Raw genomic sequence first — 13,756 nt, 5'->3', positions numbered from 1 at the left:
TCAGCTTTCTGAAGAGGATCTGAGGTGAACACATCAGCCTGCAGCGTCCCTAGCAATGGTAAGTGAAATGTAAGAGAAGTAACATAAGAGCTTGTCCTTAGCCTGTCTTGCAGCTGGAGGGAGTAAATCAATTACAGCCTTCTTACTTCTTTTTTTTAAAGATTTTATTTTTATTTAGTTGAGAGAGAGAGAGAGAGAGAGAGTGAGAGAGAGAGAGAGAATCCTGGAATCCCAGATCAAGCTCCCATGTCAAGCCTCATAACAGGCTCTCTGCTCAGAGGGGAGTCTGCTTTTCACTTTCCTTCTCCTTTTGCCCCTCCTCTACTCATGCTCTCTATCTCTAAACAAACAGACAAAGAAATGAATAAAATCTTTTAAAAAAGAATGCATTGCTTAATATCCACAGAATTATGAAATTTCCAGTTTTACTTCTGTTAATGATTTGTAACTTCCAAGGTGATGGGAAAAGTTAATTAGTATGATATCTATCTTTCTCTATCTATTGAGACTTAACTTGTGGCCTAACATGCTCTATCCTGGCAAACGTCCTATGTACGCTTGAGAAGAATGTGTTATGCTATAGTTGTTTTGTAGTCTTTTCTTTGTATGTCTATCTAGTTGGTTTATTTATCTAGTTGGTATTATTAATGTCTCTTTAGTCATCCTTGGTCTGGTTGTTCTATCCATTACTGAGAATGGGTTATCAAAGTCTATATTATTGTAGAATTGTGTATTTATCTCCTTGATTTTGTCAGTTTTTGCATCATATATTTTCATGATCTATCATCAGTTGCATAAACAATTATAACCGTTGTGTCTTCTTGCTGTATTGAGGATTAAAAAGTATATAACGCCTTTCTTTGTCTCATAATCTTTTGTGATTTAAAGTCTGTTTATCTGATATTAATACAACCATCCCTGCTCTCTTTGGTTATTATTTGCATGGAGTATCTTTGTCCTTCTTTTCACTTTTGGTCTAATTCTTTGGTTCTAAGGTGAATATTATATAAACTGAATATACATGTAATGGAATGTGTGATTTTATCTATTCTAATCTCTTCTGATTGGAGAGCTTATTCATTTACATTAGTAATCACTAATAAGGAGAGGCTTCTGTCATTTTCCTTTTTGTTTTCTCTATGTTTATAACTTTTCTTGTCCTGCATTTTCTATATTACTGCTTTCTTTTGTGTTTAGTTGATTTTTTTTTTGGGGGGGGGCATGGGCATGTGTGGTTAGTTAAATTCTCTTGTCATTTTTTGTTTGTTTGTTTATGTTCTATAGCTATATTCCTCGTGGTTACCTTGGGGGATTATACTTAACATTCTAAGGTTAAAGTACACTATTTTGAATTTATACCAACTTATTTTCAATAACATGCAGAAACTCTGCTCATTATAGCTACATCCCTTCCCATGTAGGTTGTTGATGTCACAAAATTACATCTTTATACATTGTGAGTCCCAAAATATAACCTAATAATTCTTTTGAATGCATCAGTCTCCTAAATTATATAGAAATAAAAATTAGGAGTTATAAACTAAAGTTGTAACGATACTAGCTTTTGCATTAATGATTGTTTTTTTAAAAATGTATTAGTCTCACGAATCATGCAGAAAATAAAGTGAAGTTATAAACTCCACAAGCTTGTTGTTGTTAAAAGATTACAAGCTTTTATAATTTCCCTTGTATTTTCCCTTATTGAAATCTTTATTTTGCCATATGGCTTTGAGTTACTATCTGGTATCTTGTCATTTCATCTTGGCAGACTCCTTTGAACATTTCTTGCAGGGCAGGTCTAGAGGTAATGAACTCCTTCACCTTTTGTTTATCCTGAATATCTTAATGTCTCCCTCACTTTCAAAGGACAATTTTGCCTGATGTAGGATTCTTGATCGACAGTTGTTTTCTTTTAGCACTTTGAATATATCAGTACACTGCCTTGTGGCCGTCAAACTTCTGGAGAGAAATCGTAATGAAGATCCCTTGTCTCTCTCTTGTGCTCTCAAGATTCCCTCTATCTTTGTCTTTCTAAAATTTTATTATGTCTCAATATGAGCCTCTTTGAGTACATCTTACTCAGGGTTTGTTGAGCTTCTTGGATGTTCATATTCATATATTTCATCAAATTTGGGGAATTTTTAGGCATTGTTTCTTTATATATTCTCCTGCCCATATAACTCTCTCTTCTGTTTCTGGGACTCCCATAATGTGTATGTCGGTCCACTTGATAATGTGCTGTATTTCCCTTAAGCTCTATTCAATTTTCTTCAATCTTTTTTCTTCTTCTTTCTCAAACTTAATAATTTTCACTCTTTTAGCTTTAAGGGTGGTGATTCTTTCTTCTGCTTACTCAGATTTGCTTTTGAATTCCAAAAAAACATTTTGATTATGTACTTCTCAGCTAAAGAATTTCTTTTTAGGTTTTCTCTTTGTTGATATGTCCTTTTTTTTTTTTTACATTTTCTCCAAATCTTTAGTTCTTTGAGCATCTTTAAGATGGCTATTTAAAAGTCTGCCTAGTATATCTGCCATCAGTTCTTTTGTAGTGACATTTCTGTTGATTTATTTATTTCCTTGGAATGGGCCATAAGTTCCTATCTCTTTATATGCCTTATGATTTTTTTGTTGAAAACTGGAAATTTGAACCTAAAAATGTGAAAACACGGGAAATCAGGCTGTTCTTCCTTTCCCAAGATTTTCTGGGTTTTGTTGTTTTATTTCTGTTTGATTTCTGTAGACTGAAAAGTTATAATGATGCTAGCTTTTAGTATCAGCCTGAGAGTTAAACATAAAGTCATCCCAGTTCTTTTCTGGGTCTTTTGCTGGGCATGTGTGGTTAGTTTCTATTATCTCCTATATTTGCAGTAATTTTGAATGTCCTAGTCTTTAATGTCTGGATCCCAAAAAGGGGAAAATGAAAAGAAGAAGGAGAAGAAAAGAAAGAAGAAGAAGAAGAAGAAGAAGAAGAAGAAGAAGAAGAAGAAGAAGAAAAGAAAAGAAAAGAAAAAAAGAAAAGAAAAGAAAGAAAAGAAAAGAAAAAAAAGAAAAGAAAAGAAAAGAAAAGAAAAGAAAAGAAAAGAAAAGAAAAGAAAAAAGAAAAGAAGGAGGAGGAGGAGACAGGAAAGGAGAAATGGCCCTTTAAGTCTGCTGGAAGTCATATCAGCCAGAGGGGGAGGGACTTGCAATAATGGGGATAAGTAAAACTATAATGACTGCTACCTCTTTGTCTGCATCTGTATGATCATCAGCAGCAACCAGAGGTCAGAACACAGATCCCTAATATTTGGAGGACAGGGTCCATTTTGCCCAACTTGGCTTCCACCAACTGTGTGTAAGCTTCTCTGGGAATATGTTCAATGCCTGCCATGCAGCAGGGAGTAGGTATGGGTAGCTGCTACTGTGCTAAGAGCTGAAATAGACTGTCCATGCCTTCCTTTGGAAGTTGCAAGCTTTCCACAGAGTTCATAGTTCGAAAAAAATTACATCCGACGGATTCTTCCAGCGTAGTGTTGTCTAGGTGTGAGGACAGATTCCTGGTGCTTCCTATTCTGCCATCGTCCCAGAGCGTCATGAATGGCGAATTTTTAATCATCTCAGTAAGGATCACTTTTTATTAAGTAATTTAGCTTCCTTAAAATGTGATTAATCTGGAATTTCAGGGAAAGAAAACGTTTCCAAACAGATTTCCCATCATCTTAGAATCCTTCGTTCAATCTTCATTGTCTAAAAGCAAAGTACATATTAAGAACAAAGTTGACAAGGGACTTCTCCCCTTTTCCCCATGATCTGACATGTCCAAGTTTCACCATTCATATTCAAGCATTATGCACTAGAGGCGGTCACAAATAGACTTACACCACATTTCCTTCCTTTAATTTTATATTTACGTCAATACCAACATCTGAGCAGTACAGTTTTTTTTTTTCCTCTTTAACTCAACAATTAAACTCAAGATCAATCCCAGACGTTTCATGGCTCTTCCAGGTCACATTGATGCTGTATATGGGAGAAGAAAAAATTTCTGCTTCAATGAAGATTTTCCATAAGGATGAAGCTCCATTTTTCAATCCACATTTAATGAAACATCTATGCATTTAATACTTCATTCATTCATCTATAGTCTGAGTTCTTGTTTCCACTAGCACTTTTTAAGACCCTCATCACAGTCTAGTGAGTCTGATTTCTTAAGGAACCCTCTGTCTTTTGGGTGAGAAAGATATTTGGGATCAATCATATTTAGGCAGAGTTAAGTGAGATATTATAGAGCACCGAAGGGGAAAGGACATATGCTGCTTGAAAGAGTCAGGAAAGGACATCACAGGGATGGTGTCTGATCTCAGACTTAAAAGATAATTGGGAGTTAATGATGCAAAGAATATGAGAACAGTAAAATAAGTGAAGGGAACATCATATGCAATGACACATTGGCATGTGCAGAGATGTGGAATTCAGAATGCTTTCAGGATGTTTATAGAAAGAAGGGATGGGTAGGAGTAAGATTCTGAAAACTGAATTTTAGGTCCTCTGACCTAAGGACATTGGACTGATTCTATAGGCAATAGAGCATAAATAAAGGGAATTTTAAAGCAGAGGGTGGTTTGTGAGTATTTGTTTTGCTGAAAGTTATTTCTAATAGCCCACAGAGGATTAATTAGACACTGGTAGTAAGTAAAGCGGTGCAAGAAAGAAATGTTCTCAGCCTTGGAAAGAAGATGGAGAAGAGGACTCATACTTGAGAGAACTTTATGGAACATTCTTGATAGAACTTGCTATTGGTTGGGCTTAAAATGTAAAGAGGTTTGCTTAAGAGAAGGTTAACTATGAAGTACCTGAGGTCACTACAGGTAGCTAACAGGTCACTATAAATTCAGGCATGCTGTTTGAGAGAGTTGAAGTAATTCGTATGAGCCAGGTAAAGCAGAGTATCATTAGAATGGAAAGATACATTAGCCAAGGGCAAAACTCCAATGGCAGCGTTTCCATTTCAGATCTTGGCTAGGTTTTAGTAGACTCTGCATGTTCAGAGTTTAGTAAGATTTCTGCAGGCTTGACTGGATGAATTATCTTCTGAGTTCTCTTATATAATCTATTTTACATATCTCTTGAATCTCTGAGAAAAGATTGGGCCTAATTGGTAGTATATTACAATGCAATCCACAGGGGATACATTCCAAAACCCCCCTCCGAATGCCTGAGACTATGGATATACTGAACTCTACATATGGTATGTTTTTTTCATGTACACACAAACCTATGATAAAATTTAACTTATAAATTAGACACAGTAAGAGATTACAACATTAAGTAATTATTATTATTAATTAATATTTTATTTATTTATTTATTTATTTATTTATTTATTTATTTATTTGAGACACAGAGAGAGAGAGAAAGAGAGGCAGAGACACAAGCAGAGGGAGAAGCAGGCTCCATGCAGGGAACCTGACATGGGACTCGAACCCTGGTCTCCAGGGATCACACCCTGGACTGAAGGCAGCGCTAAACCGCTGAGCCACCAGGGCTGCCCAACAATAAGTAATTAAAAGCTGAATAGTAACAATGTATTATAAGAAGAATCATGGAAATGTAGTCTCTCTCTGTCAAAATATCTTATCGTACTGTACTCACCTTTCTTCTCCTTGTGATGATCTCAGATGATAAAAGCCCCATATGATGAGATCATGTGAAGTAAATGACGTAGACAATGTGACAATAGGCTACCATTGACCTCCTGATATCGCCAGGAGGAGGATCATCTGCTTTCAGACTGCAGTTGAGCGCAGGTAACAGAAACCATGGCAAGTGAAACCACAGACAAAGGCGGACCTTTGTATTCTTTTTTTTTTCTTTGATTTTTCAAAAGAGTAAAGTATTAGAACAGCAGTGATTTTTTTCTTAATAAGAAGAACTGATCATCATTTTTACATGTTTACTAGAAGAGCAATGATGGGGTTAGATTCATAATCCTATAAAGTAAGAACAACTCATAGCCTCATATTATAGAGGAGCATAAAGGTTAGATAGTTTAATATTTGGAATTCCAATTCAGGTTCCGTTGCTCCAGATCCCACAGTTTAAGCCCGTGAGTTTAAAACATGACTGATGCCTACCTTCACCCTCCAGAGATTCTGACTTAATCGCCTCAAGCGATGTTCAGGCATTGATTCTAAAAACTCCCCTGGCAATTCTAATTGCAGCTAGAGATGCAAACCGTTGCTTCACATCTTATTACTTCACCACCTTCTGTTTTGGAAGATGTCACCACATCACACTATCTCAGTGACTCTCCCTGGAGCTCAATGCAGATGGTGCCTCACGGAGATGTATAGTTTGGCAGCTGTACCTCAACGCATATTCATCTCTGAAAAAACAATCAATTCCAAGAGTTTTAATAAGTATAATTAATTGGAATCTTTTGTTCATTTGAAGCCAGAATCATATGGTCATCGAAGTAGAGAAGTCTTAATTCTTACAGTTTTCTTACTATTTTGGAAAACATTTGGCTTCACTTACTCTTGTGAGGATTTCACAGAGCTCCTTACCAACTAAAAGTGGTCTTATCTATTAGAAAACAATAACAAAAGCAGGAAAGGGCTAGGACAGAGGTAGGCTAAGAGTTTAGATGGAGTAGACTTTGCTGTGATACTGAGTGGGTATAGTGCCATCCTCAGATGCCATCCAGAAGATTCCTGAATATAGGCAGTGGAAACAGAACCAGAGAAATTAGCTCTTATAGAAAGAGAATGGGCAACTGGAGACAGGGCCTGACAATTCACTAACTGTGGGAACTTGAGCAAAATTATTAACCTCTCTGAACTTTAGTTTGCTCTTCTATAAAAAGAGATGGTGATACCTTTTCCTCCGAGGATTTACATGAACTCCTAAATGTGAAAACACCTAGCTTAGAGCCTCTTTATTGATTTCCCCTCCACAGTGGCTTTGGCTGAAGGGCAGTGGTAGCAAAAGCAGAAAGTGCAAGGAAATGGCAGCCAGTCATAGTAAGTCAAAGACAATGATGGAACAATGAGGTGGGCTGGACATGGAGCACAGCTGCAAGATTTGAAGCCTCCATTATGGCCATAGTCACTAACAATCAATTCCATTTGTAAAAAAGGAACCACCATTTTAATTCTGTAGCCTCCTACCCATCGGAAAATAATTCAGCTTGCCCTACTTTCAGAAGGGTCAGCTTGATACTCTGTAGGTTCTCTTCAGAAAGAGCACGGGCTATAGTCATGTCATTTTATAATGCTGCTGCCTGAGTTTTCATTTAATTAAGAAGACTGACCTTTAGAAAGAGTTTATTTTCTTTTCTTCCTCTAGCTTAGCTTGCTATGATCCTAATGGAAGCTGAAAATCTGATGTTAAGAAGTGCCAAGTTTGCACTGATAAGGCTAACACATTGTTCCTATCCTTACAGAGAAATTAAATAAGCATAATTATAGATGCATAAGCCAAAATCACTTTCAGATAAACCCGATCTCAAGTAGATGAGAAGGTGGGAACAGTAGGAAATGAAAGATAAGCCCTAGAGGAATGTGTACAAAAAAAAAAAATCCCATATACCAAAGAACTAAGACCCCATGAACACATATCCTTGTAATTAGCCTCTATCCAAAGCAAATTAAAGTCAAATTCTTACCCAGTTCTTTAAACCTCTGGAGATGGAGAAGTGGCTACTTAAAGGCTCTGTTGTGTACAGCATTTGTGGTGCTTGTGGTGCTTCTTAGATACAATGGCCACACGAACTGGTGAGACAGGAGAACGTGACCTATCAGAGTGACTGCTGTAGGACCATAGCACTGCACACTCTGCATTTGCTAATGGTTGATGATGTCATACCCTATAAGGTTAACAAGAAGATAGGGACCGTCAAGCTCTGGTTGAGTCTGGAGAAGACTCTGGCATTTGCACTGCCCTAGATTTATCACAAACTCCAACTAGCCAGTCACTGCTTAGGAGAGCTCCTGAGCTTCTGCCCTGACCCTAAGATCACAGCCCCTGCGGCTCTGTGTGTGTTCTTTTTTTTTTTTTTTTTTTTTTAAGATTTTATCTATTTATTTATGATAGTCACACAGAGAGAGAGAGAGAGAGGCAGAGACACAGGCAGAGGGAGAAGCAGGCTCCATGCACCGGGAGCCCGACGTGGGATTCGACCCCGGGTCTCCAGGATCGCGCCCTGGGCCAAAGGCAGGTGCCAAACCGCTGCGCCACCCAGGGATCCCTCTGTGTGTGTTCTGTTTTTGGTGCCCTTTTTCCTTTATACTAGAGAATACATTGGTCTTCTTAGAGACTGTTTATCTGGATAGAATGAGATTGTGTTACCCACACAGACTACTTGACTCTCAACCATGTCCTGACTGTCTGGTGGCCGAGTGAACAGTCATCATTACACGCACAACCCCACACTGATGACAACTCTGTAGGGTGGTGATGGGCTTATGTATGCCCCTGGAGTTAGCAACAACCTGCTTCCCAGCTTCATCCAATTGGTAAGCAACCTTTCTTCAATCAACTATCATTGATTGATTTGCAGATTAAACCAAACAATATGATGTTTACTCAAATTAAGGCTTTGGTCCCAAGATATTCTGGTTTGTGTCTCGCCGACTGTGAGCACTTTTATTTCTGTTCCTTAGTAGTAACAAGTGAGTATTAGAGGCAGAGGAGTATTTGTTTCCCTCCTTTTGAAGGTTGTAAAATATTATTCAATACCAAATGGAGCAAAGAGATAAAGAAACAAAATATGAAAGGGATCTTTGAATAAATGATGCTAGGTTAAATCCTAAATCACATTATTATACCCCCTAGTTTTTTCTTTTCTTTTTTTTTTTTAAAGATTTTTATTTATTTATTCATTCATGAGAGACACAGGGAGAGAAAGAGAGGCAGAGACACAAGCAGAGGGAGAAGCAGGCTCCATGCAGGGAGCCTGACGTGGGACTCAGTTCCGGGTCTCCAGGATCACGCCCTGGGCTGAAGACGGCGCTAAACCACTGAGCCACCTGGGCTGCCCCCACCCCCCACCCCTAGTTTTTTCTGGCAGCGTTAGTGTAGGTAGTAAATTAGGGTTACTTTCCCAGGTACATTCAGCTGCATGAAAAGAGAGACTATTTCTCATGTTGCTAACTTAATAGCCTTGCACTGGGTATTTGCAATACCTTAAATGAAGAAAAGGTCAAGAAAGGATGAGGCAATAAGCAGTGCTTGTACTTACAGCATCTCTTTCTACCTTCCCAGGGGCCTTCCCACCCTTGCATATTTTTATCCCAGTGTACATGAATTCATTGCAGGTCATGTAATTTACCACATGCATGAGTGAATTCAAGGAAAGGAGTGTTATAAACAAAATTGCTTCTGTGTACCTATTGGTGTCTATTGCTAGACACACACTCACACACAAACACATGCATAGGCTCTCATTTTAGCATACCCAGGAAATGAAAGTCATTTTTCAACTTTAAGCTCTAGTACATAATAGATCCCTTCTTACCTCAGCTCATTATATACCTTAAGGGAAATTTGAAGCTAAACAAGCAAACCTTGTAGCATGCTACTCCTTCTAACAGCAGAGTCTAATTTTATTTATTTATTTATTTATTTATTTATTTATTTATTTATTTATAAAATATTTTTTAATTTATTTATTCATGAGAGACACACAGAGAGGCAGAGACATAGGCAGAGGGAGAAGCAGGCTTCCTGCAAGGAGTCTGATGGAGTACTCGATCCCAGGACCCCGGGATGATGCCCTGAGCCAAAGGCAGAGGCTCAACTGCTGAGCCATCCAGATGCCCCCTATTTTTATTTGAGCTGGCATGGCATTTAAATGTATTCTCACATAAGATAATAGCAGTCATTTCACATATCACAGTGGAACTAAAATCCATCCAGAAGGAGAATACTCAGTGAAGCAGGTGCATGTTCTTGATAAAGTCCTGTGAGGAGAATCCTATAAAGGCTTTAACTTCTATTTTTCATATGACAGATATTCTCTGATAGAAGGATTTTTCTTTTCTTTCTCTTTTTTTAAAAGATTATTTATTTATTTATTTATTTGAGATAGAGACAGGGAGAGAGGCATGAGCAGGGGGGAGGGGCAAAGAGAGAGGGAAAAGCAGACTCTCCTCTGGGCAGGGAGTCCTAGGCCTTGATCCCAGGACACAGGATCATGACCAGAGCTGAGGGCAGACTCTTAATTGACTGAGCCACCCAGGCACCCTTCTTTCTCTTTTTTACCTATATTTTTTTTTCAAATATTGACAAAATCTGCAATATTTTCTCTAGCTGATTTTATGCTCCATGTAGCAGATTTAACACAATGCCTGTCAGTTGCCCAAATCCTCCCCGGGGAAAGGCAGTTTTACACACACCTCCTTCTGTATCATCCTGATTCTTATTTCTTTTCCCAGATAACAGCTATCACTGCTGCCCTGAACTAGTGACACTAGGCTCCTCCCCAGGGAGCCAGCTACAACTATATAAATACACTTTTAGGCGAGTGTGTGGGACACCTTTGCTATAGTAAAGGGCTCTGAAAAGAATGCAATAGTTTCTAAACAATGGCATATTGGCCTTGAATGAACAGGACAAAATCGGGGATTTTGCATCATTGTAAATGAGGGTCAAGATGATCTAACATGGAAGTAAAGTGACATTCTTTTCCTTAGCATCTTATTGTTACTAGACTAATAATACCCAGGGAGAGGGGAAAATGCGATAGAGGCTCTATTTTCCTTTCTTGGTAATGAATGCTTATGACCTTGAGCATTTGTAGATGGACATATAGCTATAAATCTGATTCAAAAATAATTTTTTCTTGATTTTTTTTGAATTAGAAATCTGAGTTATTCTTTTCTAAAGATGCATATTCCATTTTCAATCTCGCTTCTCTTCTCTAATCCTTCTTTCTTAAAAAATAAAGACACCATGGCTTCATCTCTCAGTTGAATTCATACCACTCCTCTTGGCAAAGAGAGGTGAAAAGAGAGAGACCGGTGGCAGAATGGCAGGTGTGAAAGTATGATACCAGCATCAGGTGCAGTGACAAGGAGAGGGAAAGAAAGGTCCATGGTCAGAAGGAGTTATAGCTAAGGAGGATAATAGGATGGAACAGAGCAGAAAAGTTGGCGCAGGGTCTTTTTTTCCAGCAGCTTTGTGTCAAATGGCTGACAGGCATTGTCTCAATGCTGTGCTAGACAGCTGTAAAACCCAGCCTCAGATCTCACAAAGGCAAGAAGTACTTGTTGACACAGCCACCTGTTGCTATTGCTTTGGCATCACTGAGGGAACAGTGAATGCATTTGCCTACTTCCTTCAGTAGGCCACCAGAGCAAGTGGTCTTTGTCTTACCTCTATTTTCCCAGAGCCAGCCTAGAGCTTGGCACATGATAACCATCTAACAAATGTTGATTAAACTGTATGATTGAAAATCAAGTCAATATGAATTGTTCTTCTAGAACTCTAGAGGTAAGACAACATAAATCAAGACCTCAAATTCCAAGGCCTGGGGCTAACCCCCAAAGAGGTCTTACATTTGATAAGAATGTTTTCTGTAGGATTGGCCAGGGGGTATGGGAAGAAAGTTTACTTATTTTTCGACATTAGGAAATAGAAACAAAGCCTTAAAGAGAAAACATAGGACTTTGTGCAGAGAGAGAGAGAGAGAGAGAGAGATTGAGAGAGAAGACATCGAGTAGAAAAGTTTGCTTCTTGTGTAGAGGTTTGGGAAAAGACAGGTGCAAGAAGACCATGGTAAGCATAATCTGAGAAACTCACAAAGATTCCTAAGTCAGAGAATAACTTGGGGTGTACAGATGTGTAACCATTAATTTCAGAGACCAAAAACATCTGACTACATATGCACGGACACTTCTGTTTTAAAAATTGCTACAAATGTATACAATGGAATATTACTCAGCAATTAGAAACGACAAATACCCACCATTTGCTTCAACGTGGATGGAACTGGAGGGTATTATGCTGAGTGAAATAAGTCAATCGGAGAAGGACAAACAGTGTATGTTCTCATTCATTTGGGGAATATGAATAATAGTGAAAGGGAATATAAAGGAAGGGAAAAGAAATGTTGGGAAATATCAGGAAGGGAGACAGAACATAAAGACTCCTAACTCGGGGAAACGAACTAGGGGTGGTGGAAGGGGAGGAGGGCGGGTGTTGGAGGGGAATGGGTGATGGGCACTGAGGTGGACACTTGACGGGATGAGCACTGGGTGTTTTTCTGTATGTTGGTAAATTGAACACCAATAAAAATTAATTAAAAAATAAAAAAATTGCTACAAATGAAAGAAAGAAAGAAAGAAAGAAAGAAAGAAAGAAAGAAAGAGGTTTGAATTGGATGCCTACCACTTATATAATGTATGATTGTGAATGGGAACAGAGCAGGTATAGGTGGACATAAAGACAATGTTGAGAGTGGGAAATTTAAGTCAGATCCATGTATGTTACAATGCAACAACATAACTTTTACTATTTCCTATTTTTCTTCTGGTCTTGACAGTGTCTGTATATTTGCTTCTATGTATATTCAATCATAGCCTTTAATTTATGCCAGTTTGCTATTTTACCTCCTACGCCATATTTTTAAAAATCTGCCCCTCATTTTCTGAAATACAGATTTGAACTAACATGCAACTATAAAAATGTATGTCTGGATTTTTCTAATATAGAGATTTGTTTTTAAAGATTTATTTATTTATTTATTCAGAGAGAGCGAAAGAGAGGCAGAGACACAGGCAGAGAGAGAAGCAGGCTCCATGCAGGGAGCCCGACGTGGGACTCGATCCCGGGTCTCCAGGATCACACCCCGGGCTGCAGGCGGCACTAAACCGCTGTGCCACCAGAGCTGCTCTAATATAGAGATTTTTATTTGCTAATTTTTAGAGCTTCATTTCCTTGCATTTCAGATGTTCTATTTTCTTCATTAATAGAACACTAAAATCCTTTCATTGGCCTCGTTTTTAATGATAAAATTATAAACTTTCACTTTGGTTGAGAAAGGCACAACTCCACTGAAAGCCATCTGAACTACATTATCATTTACCTTTTTAACCATATAGATCAGTGGGAGCCAAATGTCAAAATAAACTCTTCCTTTCCTCAAGAGAAATTAGTAGCCTGCATCCCTGCATTAAATCAGGATGGTAAAAGAAAATGGAATATAGTATTGTGGACTGATTTTAGATCAGGTACAGTTAAGTTTTGGGAGACCTGGGTAATCCATAGTCACACAGTAAATATAACGTTATTTTAGTTACTTTGCCTTTATCCTTCTCCTTGGGCTCTGCTGGTTTCACATATAGAGCATCTTAATTGTAGAGCAATCTTATAATAGTATTTATGCTTGTCTCACAGAGTGTAGATAGTCAAATAAGCTCTAGTCATTTTACTATCAATCTGTACCAGGAGAACAGCAATATGGTTAGTGGGATTTTGGAATTCTCTGTGGATTTGCCTGACATTTTAGTAACCAAAGTCATCATTCTGGACCACAGTTCCAGAAAATAAGATAGCTCCTAGTTCTAAAGCCACATAATTGTTCTTTATCCTAACTCCATTCATTTCATCAAGTCGTTCATTATCAATTGACTTCTGGTCAAAAAGTAAGACTTGGAAAATATTAAGTGAAAATTATTTTCTCTTGGTTAATTTGTGCTCTGTTCTGTTTTAGTTTTTAGGAAATAAAAAGTTTGAAAATTATTTCACATTTAAATAATATTCTTTCTCAGAATGA

The 13,756-nt window shown here is 37.9% G+C and overlaps 1 long non-coding RNA gene across 15 annotated transcripts in view; it reads left to right on the top strand.

The window, feature by feature from the left end:
• Positions 1–13,756, top strand: part of LOC121491399 — a 67,117-nt gene that overhangs the window by 22,376 nt on the left and 30,985 nt on the right. For 7 of the 15 annotated variants that reach the window (XR_005987961.1, XR_005987958.1, XR_005987960.1 and 4 more), the window contains one exon: positions 5–58. This is a non-coding gene — a long non-coding RNA (uncharacterized LOC121491399). The other 8 variants (XR_005987963.1, XR_005987956.1, XR_005987957.1 and 5 more) reach the window with 4 other exon arrangements.

Source organism: Vulpes lagopus, chromosome 5, assembly GCF_018345385.1.
Source record: "Vulpes lagopus strain Blue_001 chromosome 5, ASM1834538v1, whole genome shotgun sequence".
NCBI classification, from domain to species: Eukaryota; Metazoa; Chordata; class Mammalia; order Carnivora; family Canidae; genus Vulpes; species Vulpes lagopus.
The sequence above is the reverse complement of the archived record's forward strand: the minus strand, read 5'-3'. Positions and strand labels throughout refer to the sequence as shown.